The sequence below is a fragment of the Pan paniscus genome, chromosome 1, assembly GCF_029289425.2.
Source record: "Pan paniscus chromosome 1, NHGRI_mPanPan1-v2.0_pri, whole genome shotgun sequence".
In the NCBI taxonomy this organism is placed as follows: Eukaryota; Metazoa; Chordata; class Mammalia; order Primates; family Hominidae; genus Pan; species Pan paniscus.
Window position 1 is genome coordinate 107,478,019 of NC_073249.2, and position 16,037 is coordinate 107,494,055.

Genomic DNA, 16,037 nt, shown 5'->3' on the forward strand with positions numbered 1-16,037 from the left:
CGCTTTTTTCACTCAATGTAACGTTTGTGAGGTTCATCCACATGTATCAGTACTTCATTTCTTTTTATGGCTGAGTAATATTCCATTTGATGTATATATCACAGTTTATTTATCCATTAATTTATTTTCTTCTTCTTTTTTTTTTGAGATAGAGTCTCACTCTATAACCCAGGCTGGAGTGCAGTAGCTCGATCTTGGCTCTCTGCAACCTCTGCCTCCCAGGTTCAAGCGATTCTTGTGCCTTGGCCTCCTGAGTAACTGGAATTACAGGAATGCACCACCAGGCCCACCTAATTTTTGTATTTTTAGTAGAGACAGGGTTTCATCATGTTGGCAAGGCTGGTCTCGAACTCCTGACCTCAAGTGATCTGCCTTCCTCGGCTTCCCAAAGTGCTGGGATTACAGGTGTGAGCTGCCATGACAGCCTCCATTCATTTCTTGATGGGCATTTTATTGTTTCTGTCTTTTGGCAATAGTAAATAGTGCTGCTATGAACATGTGTTTCTTTGAATACCTGTTTTAAATTCTTTTCGTTATGGACCTGGGAGTGGAATTGCTTGATCATATGGTAAATTCTATATTTAACTTTTTGAGTAGTCACGAAACTTGTTTCTACTGCATTGAACCATTTTACATTCCCACCAGGAGTGCGTGAGGTTTATAACTTTTCTACATGCTAACCAGTACTTATTTTCTGTTTTTTTTATAGTCATGCTAGTGGGTGTGAAGTGGTACTTCATTATTGTTTTGATTTGCATTTCCCTAATGGCTAATGATGTTGAGCATCTTTTCATGTGCTTTTGGTTATCTGTATATCTTTGGAGAAATGTCTGTACAAGTCCTTTACCCATTTTTAAATTTAGTCTTTTTGTTGTTGAGTTATAAGAGTTCTTTGTGTATTCTGGACATTAGACCCTTATAAATATATTATTTGCAAATATGTTTTTCCCATTTTGTAGATTGTAGATTATCTTTCTACTTTCTTGGTAATGTTCTTTGATGCACAAAAGTTTTTAATATTGATGAAGTCTAATTTATCTATTTTTGTATTACTTGTGCTCTTTTAATATCATATCTAAGAAACCATTCCCATATCCAAACTCTTGAAGATTTACCCCTATGTTTTCTTCTAAGAGTTTTATGATTTTAGTTCTCATTGACACATTTTGAGTTTACTTTTTTCATATGGTGTGAGGTAGGGGTCCAACTTCATTCCTTTGCATGTAGAGATCTATTTGTCCTAGCACCATTTGTTGAGACTATTCTTTCCTGATTGAATGGTCTTGGTACCCTTGCCTAAAATCAATTAGCCATAGATGTATGAGTTAGAATCTGACTTTTAAATTATTGCAAAACTAAGTTGACTTTTTTTGTTTTGTTTTGTTTTTAGAGAAGGGTCTTGCTATGTTGCCCAGGCTGCTCTGGGCCTCCTGGCCTCAAGAGATCCTCCCATCTTGACCTCCCAAAGTCCTGGGATTACAGATCCACTGTAATCCAGGGCATTCAATGTGCCCTGACACCAAGTGGACATTTTAATCTTACTACAGAGATGCTCAAAAATTTGACTCCAGATTAATAGGGTGTGTAAGAATTTTCCAGATACATATTTTGGTCTCTTGACTTTGTTCTTATAATAGGATACAGTAGGGAAGAAGCATTCTATAGTTGAAATAGCATTCTCTCTAGGATGCCTAGGTTTGAATCACATCTGTGAGTTTGCTAGTCATTGACCCCAGCCAAACAGTAATATCTGCCTTTATAAGAAAATGTCTAGGAGTTTCTTGTTTGAATTAATCATCATGGTGCTCATTATTACATGTTGTCAAAAACCTCAGGCATGCTTCTGAGTTTTGCTTTTTACTGCAATGACAACTGGGTGAAGAAGGGTGTCCACTAGATTTTTCTCTCCATGATAAAGCATATTGTGGAAGAAAGAAGTTTGGTGTTTACTTTTCTATTGTACATGATGTTCCCCCTACGCCCTTCTAATCAGTGATGCAAACTCATACCAGTTATGAAAGCTGATGGTGTACACCTTTTTCCAACTCTATATTCTGTGACATTACACTGGTAGCTTGAAATTGGGCATGGTGGGAGTATATATACCAGGAAATTATCAAATACTACAGATAAAGTTTGATTTTTTCCAGTGAGCTGTTTTGCCAGCACACCACTGCTTCTCTTCCTTCCTTGTCTTACTCATTTTTAATAATTCTTTAAGACTTAGTTTAAATAAAACTACATTTCAGAAGCCTTCATTCACCTCTATAGGCAAGTGTCCCTCTTCTCTGCTTTCATAGAAAACAGTACATAACTTTATTGCCTTTTCAAGGACTTTTCAGGGACCAAATTCTGTTATCAGTTAGGGATCAATTGGAGAAGCCAAACCAGGGATTTTAAGAGATTTATTACAAGGCATTGGCTTATGCAATTGTGGAGGCTGTTTAAGCAAGTCGAAAGTCCATAGGCTGGTGGTCAAGAAGGGATCACAAGCTGAAACCCACAGGCATGAACCATTTGGAGTCTTCTTTTTCATTCTCTCACCTCCCTGCATCATTAGTCTTTCCCCCTCTTCACTACAAAACAATTTCCATCATCTTACGAACACAGCCTACTGCTTCATGTGAAGACAGGCAGAGAAGTGGAATGCTATCTAGATTGAGTTGTGGGGTCCGGGGAGATTTTTTGCTTTATTTTTTTCACAAACTTCTGGTCAGATAGATAGAAAACATTTCTACCCATTGTGTTTCACTACCTCACCTCGCAATTACTCTTATTAATCCTTAGAATCTGATTTCATTCTTGCCACACCAGTAAAGCTGCTGTGATCAAGGTCATCAAAGAAGGCACTTTTGGTTGTTCAAATCATCCAATTCCAGTGCATTTTTCCCTTGTCCATTTTCACTGTAGAGACTGGAAAAATTAAACGGTCTCTTTCCCAGAGCTTCCCTTGCAGTTTAGGGTGGTCACGTGACATAGTTCTGACTAATGAGATGTAAAAGAATTCTGGGGGTAAGGGCTTCTTGGAAAGTTGTTCTGTTTTCTTTTATTAGTTTATTTATTTTAGTTTATTTTACTTTAGATGTTTATAGATAACTATCTTTACAAATAATTACCATATCAAGGTTCTAAGTTTTAAAAAATTTCTTCCATTCAAGAATAGGTTTAGAAAACCTATTCTTAGACCAAGATTCAGTTCATCTTTAATGTGTCCATGGATGAAGAACCTAGTGAAGGATGTAATGTAACTTCACTTGTATATGATGTTGTTCAATTTACCTAACACTTTATGGGACAAGCTAGGCCTACGTATTAAAGGTTATCATTCCCATGTATTACCAAACAGGCTGGTGCTACTTCAGCTGCCAAAACAATCTCAGCATCCCCTCCTTCAGGACATGATCACCCTTGGGGTCACTGTACTGATCTGAGAGGGCAGACCCTCACACACGGGGCTAAAGCCTCAGAAAAGAAGAGCTCTGGACTTTCCTTCTCCTACTACTCAGGATTAGTTCCATGTGGATTCATGTCAAGTTTTTCTATTCTTGATAAAGGACATATGTTGCTGGTACCACACCTTTGCCTTTTTTTCCAGCCTTGCACATAGATGTGAGTCCAGAGCAATGACACCCACCTTGCAACTAGTAGAGAAAGTCCAAGGAAATCCCAGAGAAGCAGGCCCTGACGTTCAGCTGCCAACCAATGTCTTTAGCTGCTTACATACAGACGTTTTGTTGTGTGGGGATAAAAAAGCAGAGCCCTATTTGGGTTTAATTGGATTTTTGTTTCTTGCTTCTGAAATAAGTTCTAATGAATACAATCATCAGTAACTTTCATTTTGCCAAATCCAATAGAAAATTTTTTTCTTCATTTTATTTAGCTTCTCAGTAGCATTCCATACTGTTGAGTACCTTCTCCATGAAACATACGTCCCTTTTGATTTCTTTGATACCACTCTATTGTTTTTTTCTTTTACCTTTTTAGCTATGCAATCTATTTTGTGAGTTTACTCTCAAACTAACATTTAAATATTGAAGTTCCTCAAGGCCATGTCCTACTACTTCATTTTAATGTCAACATGTCCAAAATTGAATTATTGATTTCCATTAAAAATCCATTGTTATTCAAATCTTATTTATCCTTACTAAACTGTAAATTGATCCAACAATCCATCAATGCGAAACCTGGAAGTCATCCATGATTCATTACTCTCCATCATTCCTACTGTGGCAGATACTATGAACTGGCTCACCTGACGCTATTGTAATAAACTTTCTAGGAGCTGGAAAATGAAATACTCATTTTCTAGCCTCCTTTGAATATGAGTGGTTAATAACATACTTTTGATCAAGGAGCTATTGACGGATGTTTCTAGAAGTGCTTATGTTTCTGGATAAAATCTCACTAAAAAAATCTTTGTAACTCTCCCTCTATCTTCCTTACTGGAACTCAGCAGTGGTGCCTGAAAGTATGGCATTTATCTTGTGACCGTGTGTTTGAAAGCCATACCTAATGATGAGACAGCAAAAGATAGAAAGATCTTATGACATTGATGACATCATAGAACTGCTATACCAGCCCTGGACTACTCAGATTCAGACTCTTAGTTAAAAGGGAGAAACACTTCTCTATTTATTCTTAACATTTCTCTATTTATCTATTTATTTCTACATTGTAGTAGAATTTTCTATTATTTGCTGCCAAATGCAATTTCTCATTCTAATCATCCAATCATTAGAAAAACCTACAGATTCTACAGCAAAATGTATCTTGAATCTGTCAACTTATCTCCATGCCCTACTTCAAGTCACAGCCATCATCCTAGTTTTATATACTGTGATAGTCACCTAACTAGTCACTTCACTTTCTCTCTTTCTCTCCTCCATTCTAGTCCCCATATAACATCCTGAGCTATTTGGAAATTAAATTCACTCAACAAGTCAGGAGTAGAGGAGAATTATCCCAATTTGATAAAGAGCATGTATAAAAATCCTACAGCTAACATCACTGAATGAAAAACTGAATGCTTTCTCTCTAAGACTAGGAACAAAGTGAGGATGTCTTCTCACACCATTCTTATTCAATATAGTGCTGGAAATTCTAGCCATTGCAATAAGTCAAGAAAAAGAAATAGCAGGCATATAGATTGGAAGGAAAGAAATAAAACTGTTCCCATTTGCCAATGAGATGATGGTCTGTATAAAAAATTCCAAGGAATTAAAAATTCACTCTGGAAATAACAAGTAAGTTCAGCAATGTTGCAGGATATAAGACAATACAGAAAAATACAATCACATTTCTATATACTAACAATGAACATGAAGAAACTGAAATTAAAAGCAGTACCATTTACAATCACTCGAAAGAAAATGAAATATGTAGTATGTACTTAACAAAACATATACAGGATTTGTATTCTAACAACTATGAAAAATTAACTCAAAGACGACCTAAATAAATGGAGAGATATATCACATTCATGGACTGGAGGACTCAATAGAGTAAAGATGTCAATGTTCCTCAAACTAATCAATAGGTTTGTGAAAGGAAAATAAATCTTAGGGCCCCAAAATCACTAAGCTAAAGAGAAAAGTCAAGCTGGAAACTGCTTATGGCAAACTTGCCTCTCATTCAATTCAAAGTCACCTGTTTGCTCACTGATATAAATGCATATCTTATTGGCTCATTTGGAGAGGCTAATAAGAAACTCGAAAGACTGCAACCATTTGTCTCTTACCTATCTATGACCGGGAAGCCCCCTCCCCACTTCAAGTTGTCTCACCTTTGCTTTGAATTGCCCCACTTTTTCCGGACCAAACCAATGTTCATCTTACATATGTTTGTTGTGGGAAGTCAGGGACCCCGAATGGAGGGATTGGCTGAAGTCATGGCAGAAGAACATAAATTGTGAAGATTTCATGGACATTTATTAGTTCCCCAAATTAATACTTTTATAATTTCTTACACCTGTCTTTACTGCAATCTCTGAATATAAATTGTGAAGATTTCATGGACACTTATCACTTCCCCAGTCAATACCCTTGTGATTTCCTATGCCTGTCTTTACTTTAATCTCTTAATCCCGTCATCTTCGTAAGCTGAGGAGGATGTATGTTGCCTCAGGACCCTGTGATGATTGCGTTAACTGCACAAATTGTTTGTGGAGCATGTGTGTTTGAACAATATGAAATCTGGGCACCTTGAAAAAAGAACAGGATAACAGCAATGTTCAGGGAACAAGAGAGATAACCTTAAACTCTGACTGCCGGTGAGCCAGGTGGAACAGAGCCATATTTCTCTTCTTTCAAAAGCAAATGGGAGAAATATCACTGAATTCTTTTTCTCAGCAAGGAACATCCCTGAGAAAGAGAATGCATCCCTGAGGGTAGGCCTCTGAAATGGCCACTTCAGGGGTGGCCATCTTTTATGGTCACAGCTGTAGGGATGAAATAAGCCCCAGTCTCCTGTAGCGCTCCCAGGTTTATTAGGACGAGGAAATTCCTGCCTAATAAATTTTGGTCAGACTGGTTGTCTGCTCTCAAACCCCGTCTCCTGATAAGATGTTACCAATGACAATGTGTGCCCGAAACTTCACTAGCAATTTTAATTTCGCCCCAGTCCTGTGGTCCTGTGATCTCGCCCTGCCTCCATTTACCTTGTGATATCTTATTACCTTGTGAAGCATGTGATCTTTGTGACCCACTCCCTATTCGTACACTCCCTCCCCCTTTGAAAATCGCTAATAAAAACTTGCTGGTTTTGCGGCTTGTGGGGCATTACGGAACCTACCGACATGTGATGTCTGCTCCGGACACCCAGCTTTAAAATTTTTCTCTTTTGTAATCTTTCCCTTTATTTCTCAGACCAGCCAACACTTAGGGAGAATAGAAAAGAAACTACATGAAATATCGGGGGTGAATTTTGCCTGCTATCTGGCTGAATTTCCCCCGATATATGTTGATTGATGTCTCGTGTCTCCCTAAAATGTACAAAACTAAACTGTGTGCTGACTACTTTGGGCACATGTCATCGGGACCTCCTGAGGCTGTGTCATGGGTGCATGTCCTCAGCCTTGGCAAAATAAACTTTCTAAATTAACTGAGACCTGTCTCAGGAATTTGGGGTTCACAGATTTAATACAATTCCTATAAAAACCCCAGTGAATTTTTTTAGCAATAGACAAGCTTATATTGAAAGTTACATGGAAGAAGCACAAGTCCTAGAAAAATTAAAATAATCATGACAAAGACGAATAAAATGGGAGAAATCCCTCTACTTAATACTATGGCTTACTGTATAGCTATAGTAATCAAAACAGCAAAACTGTATAGTGCTGGTGGACAGACAGACACATAGAACAATGGAAGAGAATAGAGAATCCAAAAATTGGCCCACATGAATATTCCCAACTGAATTTTGACAAGGGTGCAAAAGCAATTCAATGGAGGAAGGATCACCTTTTTGAACAATGATGCTGGAGCAATTGGTTGGATACCAATAGGCGAAAAAAAAATAAGAAAAGAAAAAGAACCTTAAGACTCACTCTCACTCTTTATAAAAATATTAACTAAAAATGAATCATAGACTTTAATGTAAAATTTAATATATAAAGCTTTTAGAAAAAAAATCAGAGAAAATCTTCAGGATTTGGACTAGGGAAAGAGTTCTTAAATTAAACATCAAAAGTAGAATCCATAAAAGAATAAATTGATACATTAGACTGCATAAAAATGAAAAACTTTCACTTTGCAAAAGACCTTCTGAAGAAGATGGATAAGCTACAGACTGGGAAAAATATTTGCAAATCATATATGCAACAAAAGACTAGGAACTAGAATATATAAAAAGGCAACAGTAAAAAGATAACCAATTAGAAAATGAGAAGAAGACATGAATAGACATTTCCCCACAGAGGATATATAAATGGCAAATAAACACATTAAAAAATGTTTAGCATTATTAGCCATGAGAAAAATGCAAATTAAAACCACAACCTATCAGAATGGCTGAAATAAAAAATAGTGATAATACTGAGTTCTGGTAAAGATGCAAAGAAATTGGATCACTCATACATTGTTGGTAGAAAGGTAAAATGGCACAGCTATTCAGGAAAAGTTTAGAAGCTTTTTATAAAATAAAATTTCCAACTACCAATAAAACCTAGCAATTGCACTCTTGGACATTCATCCTAGAGAAATGAAAACATGTATTAACACAAAAACCTGTACATGAATGTTCATAGCAACTTTATTTGCAATAGCCAGAAACTAGAATGAAATAACAAGTCCTTCAATGGGTGAATGTTTAAACAAACTGTGGCAAACCCATACAATGGAATATTAATCAGTAATGAAAAGGAGTGAGCTCTTGATATATACAACTTGGATGACTCTCCAGGGAATTATGCCGAGTTAAAAAACCCAATCCTATTTGCACTGAAAGGGCTCCTAGTTAAAAAGAAAAAAGCCATTCATAAAAGATTACGTAATGTACTAACCTGGAAATAACAACATTTTAGAAATGGAGGACTGTTAGTGGTTTCCAGAGGCTGGAAATGGGAAGATGGTGGAGGAAGAAAGGTGTGGTTTAAAATGGTACAACATGAGGGATCCTTGTGGTGTTGCAACTGTTCAGTACCTGAACTGTGGCGATGGACACATAAACTTGCAAGTGACAAAAATCTTATAGAACTTACACACGTACATAACTGCAAGTAAAACTGGGGAAATCTGAATAAGATAGGTGGTTTGTATTAATGTCAATGTCTTGCTTGTGGTATTGTACTATAGTTTTGGAAAATATTACCATTGAAGGAAACTGGATAAAGTGTAAGAAAGATCTCTCTGTATTACTTCTTATAACTGCAGGTGAATCTACATTGATCTCGATGAAAATTTCAATTAAACAAAACAACAAGAGAAAACAAAACAAAAAATACGCTTCAGACTGTGTGCCTTCTTTACTTAAAACCCTTCAATGATTTTCTATTACATTCAGAATAAAATTCAGACTCCTCTATAAGGCCCTATACAGTCTGGTTCCTATTTTCTCTCCAGTCTCATTTTGTTCTAATCCTGTCTTTTCTCATTATTCACCACACTGGACTTCTTTTGGTGTTCGCACAGGCCAAACTCTTTCCATACTTACGAACTTTGTATGTGTTGTTCCCACTAAAACACTCATCCCTCAGTTTTTATTGTGGCTGTTTTTTCTCATCTTTTAGATCTTGGCTTGGATGTTACCTCCTCAAAGTCCCTTCCCTAATGACAATCAGTCAGTCAAGAAAAAATAATAAATATTAAACATAAATAAATAAAACAAGTGGATTAGATCTGTAACTCTTTATGTCATTACTGATAAGGCAATAATGTTAATATTTTTAATATTTTAAATGGCATATATCTATCTATGTAGGCTACCTGTGTATTGAGTGACATTATAAAAATGATAAACTGTAAGAGATTTCCCCATTCATGCTTGTTAAGGAACGCCAGTGAAATGTGTGATTATAAATAAAATGCTCAGGTGATAGTAGCCTGTGCAAAACTTAAAAATATGTTCTATTGGCCAGACGCGGTGGCTCATCCCTGTAATTCTAGCACTTTGGGAAGCCAAGGCAGGTGGATCACAAGGTCAAGAGATGGAGACCATCCTGGCCAACATAGTGAAACCCCATCTCTACTAAAAATACAAAAATTAGCCGGGCATGGTGTCACATGCCTGCAATCTCAGCCACTCGGAAGGCTGAGGCAGGAGAATCGCTTGAACCTGGGAGGCAGAGGTTGCAGTGAGCTGGGATTGTGCCACAGCATTCCAGCCTGGCGACAGAGCGAGACTCTGTCTCAAAAAAACAAAACAAAACAAAACAAAACAAAACAAAACGTGGTGAGGCTCCATCTCTGCAAAAACTAAACAATACAAAATATTTTTTAAAAAAAGAAACAAAATTTTTTTTAAAAAGAAACAAATGTTTCTGATAAGTACTTTAGAAATTAAGCATTGCTTTAAAAAAATCAAGTATTTTGATAAAAAATATCAATAGCAGAAGAATGAATTCTTTTGCTATTCTTCAATGTGAGGTTGCCAGTAGAGTGTCGCTTCTTTTAAGGCATAATTAGGAGCCTATTTTTGGAACATTTTTTAATCAACACAAAGGAATTTTAATGATATGATTATTATTTTTTGGCTCACTGACTAAAATTCACAGGCACAGGCCCTATTATTTTAAAAAGTAAACAAAACTCCATGTAACATGACTTACAGGTTTTATTATAATCTACCCTGCATAGATGAGGACCCTTGAAAAATTCAACATGAATATAGTTGTTGGGAAGCCAGAAACAGGATGAGGGCTAAGATCATATGCCAGGGAAAGTCGAGGCGTATACTGAAGCAGTGTGTTGTTCCTATGAATGTGGAATTGGGCAGGACTGAGACCAAACCCTTGAGTCAGATAAAAAAGGTGAGTCGGCCGGGCATGGTGGCTCATGCCTGTAATCCCAGCACTTCGGGAGGCTGAGGCGGGTGGATCACGAGGTCAGGAGTTAGAGACCAGTCTCAAAAAAAAACAAATGGTGAGTCATCAGATCAGAGGAGATGTAACCAGGAGAGTCAGAGTTTACTGGCTGAACCTGTTTGAAACTTTGCTTCTTAAAGGGATGAGACTATGAGCTTAGTATCTAACACACTTTGTTATTATAAGTGATATTAAAAAGAAATCATGATCAAGTTATTTATATATTCTGTATAACTGCTTGGATTTTCATTGATTCTCATTTCTGCTACCAATTAGCTATGAGAACTTGAACAAGTACTAACATCTATTTGTGTTGCAATTTTTCTTAGCCAAAAAAATAGCAAGTTGGATTAGAATGTACATATCTAACATTGTATCAATCTATGGATTATTCATATTTCTTTTTTTCTTCTGCATCTTCTTTTTTTAAATTTTTTTGAGACAGGGTCTCACTGTGTTGCCCAGGCTGGAGCACAGTGGCCCAGTGGTGGCTCACTGCAGCCTTGACCTCCTAGGCTCAAGCGATCCTCCTCCCAGCTCAGTCTCCTGAGTAGCTGTGACCAGGCACATGCCACCATGCCAGACTAATTGTTTTTTTATTTTTTGTAGAGACAGGGTCTTGCCATATTGTCCAGGCTGGTCTCAACCTCCTGGGCTCAAGCAATCCTCCCACCTTGGCCTCCCAAAGTGCTAGGATTACAGCCATGGCGCTAGCTAAGAGATTAATTTTTTTTTTTTAAGACAGGGTCTTTTCTGTCACCCAGGCTGGAGTGCAGTGGTGCGATCTTGCCTCACTTCAACTGCCGGTTCCTAGGTTCAAGCGATCCTCCCACTTCAGCTCCATGAATAGCTGGGATTACAGGCCTTACCACCACAGCTGCGCTAATTTTTGTGTTTTTTTTTTTTTTTTTTTGTAGAGATGGCGTTTCGCCATGTTGGCTAGGCTGGTCTCGAATTACTGGGCTCAAGTGATCCACCAGTCTCAGTCTCACAAAGTGCTGGGATTACAGGTGTGCACCACATATTTCTAATTGGTTGAAAACTTTATTTGTAGGTAATGCAAAGATAAACATCAAGATGAATCATTTTAGCATCTGTACTAATGAAGTTTGAATTAATCAGGGTTTGTTTCCTCTTCCTTTGTATTTTACTCATTAGTTTGTAGAGATCTAATGTTTTGTAACCAAAGTGGAAGAACGTCAAATTCAATAAAGAAAACAAAATATTTATTAAGTAAACAACAAGGAACTGTGGGAGAGTGTAACTTGGAGATTCCAAAGGGCTCTATCCCTGATGATCTGGTTATCTGATTTATGTCAGCTTGTAATTGTCCTTGTTTTGACCCAAGAGATGATTGTGTGGGAAGTTTGTCTCTGAGAGCTAATGCATGGCTCTGCAGTGTGTCTGGAGTGTATGAAGAGTGCCACCTCTCCACCCCTTCTAAAGAGAGAAGGACTTATCTTCTCTAGCTGGAAAGTGACATTCTTTGCTGACCACCGGTCAGGAACCCTGTGCAGGGACAAGGGTATGAGACCACTCTCCCCACTGCGCTTTTATTGACTATGCAAGTTGAGCTTGACTCTTTAAAGGGAAGAATACTCTTCCAGTCAAAGCCTTGATAGAACAACCAGTTTCTCTAATTGGGTTTTGTTGCAAAAGAAAAATAGATTCTTACTGCACTGATGCAAACAACTATATTGCCACAAGTTAAGAACACTTACAGATAGTTTCTGAATTCTAGAGGAAACAGGCAGAGAGAAACAAACATGCTCCACATTTTGTTCACAGAAGTATACCTTACTCAATTATTAAAGGCTGTAAATAGTTCAAAATAAGTTTCCTTGACTCTGAAAAAAACACGGATCAGCAATATTCCAAGCAAAAGTAAAAAAGATTTGCTTCAGTTTCTGAGTTCAGTCCATTTAGTTAACTCTTGTTTTGCTTGATATTTGTGAACATTTTAGCTCTTCATGAGTCTTGTACATTTCCCTTTATTCCAATGTTACAATCTCCAAAAATTATCAAAAACCAAACCTGTATTTGAGAGCATCTGTTACAGTTCTACAGCCTATTATAAACCACCTTTGGAAAAGGATTACAACAAGACAACAATTGTCTGTGAATTACAAAATGTCCAGGGTAGTTACAGTTAGAAACCCAATTGACAAAGAAGTTTGGTTATCTCTGTGGTTTACAATAACTTAACATAACAACCTTAATTATGATTGATAGCATATACTTAGACATTAAAATTTTAGAAATCCCATACAATTTTGGAACATATATTAGTATTATTCACCAAAATATGACCTAAATAAAATTGAACATCATTTTGGCAATCTCATGTAACTAAATATGTCAAAAAATCCTGTTTACTTCTTTTCTGGATGTTTCAGGGGCCCTCTAATCCACCCAAAAAGCTAGACAATCAGGAAAGACAATTTTGAAACTGAAGTTTCATTTTGGGAAGGCTGTTAAAGATGTTTGATTTTTAAAATACTTAATGTTATGAAATAGAATTTAGATTATAATGTTATTTATTTTGCCAAAATGATGACTCAGAAATTGTAAAGAGACAAAAACCTTTTACAACAGAATTGGAAAAAACTACTTTAAAGTTCATATGGAACCAAAAGAGAGCCCGCATCGCCAAGTCAATCCTAAGCCAAAAGAACAAAGCTGGAGGCATCACACTACCTGACTTCAAACTATACTACAAGGCTACAGTAACCAAAGCAGCATGGTACTGGTACCAAAACAGAAATATAGATCTTTACAAATTTTGCTAAAGAGCAGATTCATGCCTAAAGAGTATCTTTTTGAGCTTTTATTTTAATGCTCAATTTACGGAAAAACCATATAATACCTTTTTTGAATTTACTCAATATGTTCACACAGAGGACCACTTCTGCAAGATTAATTTCCACAATCCTTACACTACTTTTGTTTGAACCTTCAGCTTTATCATATCTAATGTAAAACAATCTTTTAACCCTAGGCAAGAATTTATATTTCCATGCCTTCTTATAACCTTTTATAGAAAAACACATTTTACTGTTCTTAAACATCTCACATGTAAATCTGTTTTCAGTAGTTTCAATTACATGTTATAATGGTAATTCCTGGCAATTTTTAACCTTAATGTAAAACCTGGTAACTTGTTTAATTGTGTGCTATGTGCAGCCAAGGTTTGACTCCTTCCAGCATAATTAAGGGCGTGTTTAGTTCTACATGTCCCCAGGCCTCACCAGTTATGAAGCCAGCAAGTCATATAGTTCTTAAAACTCAGAAAGTAGTTTATAACACTTAGCAAACCTTGCATATGACCTGCATAATTTAGTCCACCTATTTACATTTTGATGACATCTGCTTTTTACCAACAATCTTAAAGGCTGCTTTTATTTCTCAAAGATTAAAGTCATGTGAACTGAAGGGTACCACAGCTTTTATATTCCCTTTAAAACCTACATGATCCAATTGCTTGTCTTCTTTTAGGCCGATGAATTAGAGCTTTTTACAGACATCACACACAGCACACATATTGCTACACAAACAGGCAGAAGAAAACCCAGTCCCCAGGTGGAGCCCTTTAAGAGACAGGGCTAGGAAAATATGCAGATATCAAACCAGAAAGGACTTTATTTCCTAAAGCAGGATTGCTAAAGAAAGCCTTGCCACGGGTTACAGGCCATGACCGCAGGATGTAAAACAAGATGAAGGCCTGCAGCGAAGTTTGCTATGACCCACACAGACATGCAAAGCACACCAGATTGTCTACAGCTTAAGACCAGCCTCACAAAGCCTTTTTCACAATTAAAACTTTGCAGAGAATATAAACAGTGATCCTCATTCCAGCTGAGTAAAACACCTTCTCCCAAGTGTTCCTCCACTGGGGAGAGAAGCTTAATTACTGCCCAATGGAGTTGAACCCCTTGGCCAAGGAAGGGGAAAGTCTCTGGCAGTGAGTGGCAGGGAATGCCAGCTAGCTGGTCGTTCAGGGCCCTTGGGCCATGCGTTTCAGCCCTGGCAGGGAGGGGAAGGTGAGGGGAGGAGAAAGCAGCTGCTGGCCTGTCCATCCCAAAAGAGGAAGGAAAAGACCATGGAGACCGAAGCTGACCTTCTCAACCCCCAGAAGTGATGGGGGTGGGGTCACAGTTTCCCCTACCCTCAGAAGTCCGAGGATGAAAAGGCTTAGAAACAAGAGGGAAAAAGTCTTTTTTTTGGTTTGCATCTGCTTCACCACTTCTCAAGCCCCATGTTGGGTGCCAAAGATGTTGTAGGACTCTCTCCTTAGTTCAGCTAAGAGCTGGGTCCTTGTCACACGGCCATGAAAAATTAGGCTTGCAGACAATTTGAAGGTTGAGACTAATGGAGTTTTTTGGACAAAAAAGAAAAAGGGGAAACAGGGACTCTCCGCAAAGCCAGAGTCCCTGCTAGTGTGCTTCCCACCTCACAGATTGAACCCTGGGTTTCACCCAGGTAGAGGTGGGGCCAGGCTCCTCCCCACTGCAAATTGTGTGAAATTCTGTGGCTCCACCCCAGTGCGCACTCCTCCCAGTGCACAGGCCAGTTGGAATTCCGGAGACCCCCTTAAACTTGGCTGTTTCAGTAAGTCATAAGGAGCTGTCAGAGCAGGGGTTCCAATTACTGTATGTCCCAGCAATGTTGCTAGCAGACAGGGGAAGGTTTGGAGGTCATGCAAGCTAGTAGGGTAAAAACAAGTATAAATCTCAGGGGATATCTATAAGGGAGCCTGCGTCTTTGCTGCCACATAAACACAGTAAGAGCTGCGGAACACAAATAACAGGGAGTGTGTGTTTAAGAAGCCATGTGGCATGCAAAGTGAAAGCAAAAGAGGCAAACTTGCCCCTGTGGTGGATGGTCTGGTGGGTGTGTAAGGTCATTTCTGAAAACACACAGAGAAAATAGGAGAATAGGCAGTATGGGTTCTTGGAAAGAGCTGACTTTAGTTGAAAAGGCAGAAGAAACCCCAGACATTGCCCGGTTTTAGGCTTTAGCCCTCTCATTCTTGAGAGTTTCCTGTCCAGAAGGGCCATTAGTGCCTCAGTTCTACTTGGCGTGGACCCCAAGTTCCTTCCCACCCCTATAAGCCAGGGTGAACTGAGAAATCAGCACGGGGAGCAGACCACTGTGGCTGAGAGGTACAATTCTGGGTGTTAATTTGTAAGCAGGAGAGGGAAAGGGGAGAAGAAAACAGTGTATGGGGGTTAAATGCCCCCAGATGAAGAAGGCAAGGCATAGAGGTGTCTTACCACTGGGGAATGTATCCAAGTCACGTGGCACCAAATGTGTCAGCAACAGATCATATCCGAGTCACACAGCACCAAAGTATACCAGTGGCGGTGAATTTGCCTGAGTCTGCAGCAACCTCGGTTCTTGCCTCCTCAGAAGAAGGAATTCAGCTGAAGGACATAGGGTGGAGGAGAGTCTGAGGCAAGTTTTAGAGCAGGAGTGAAAGTTCATTAAAAATCTTTAGAGCAGGAATGAAAAGAAGTAAAGT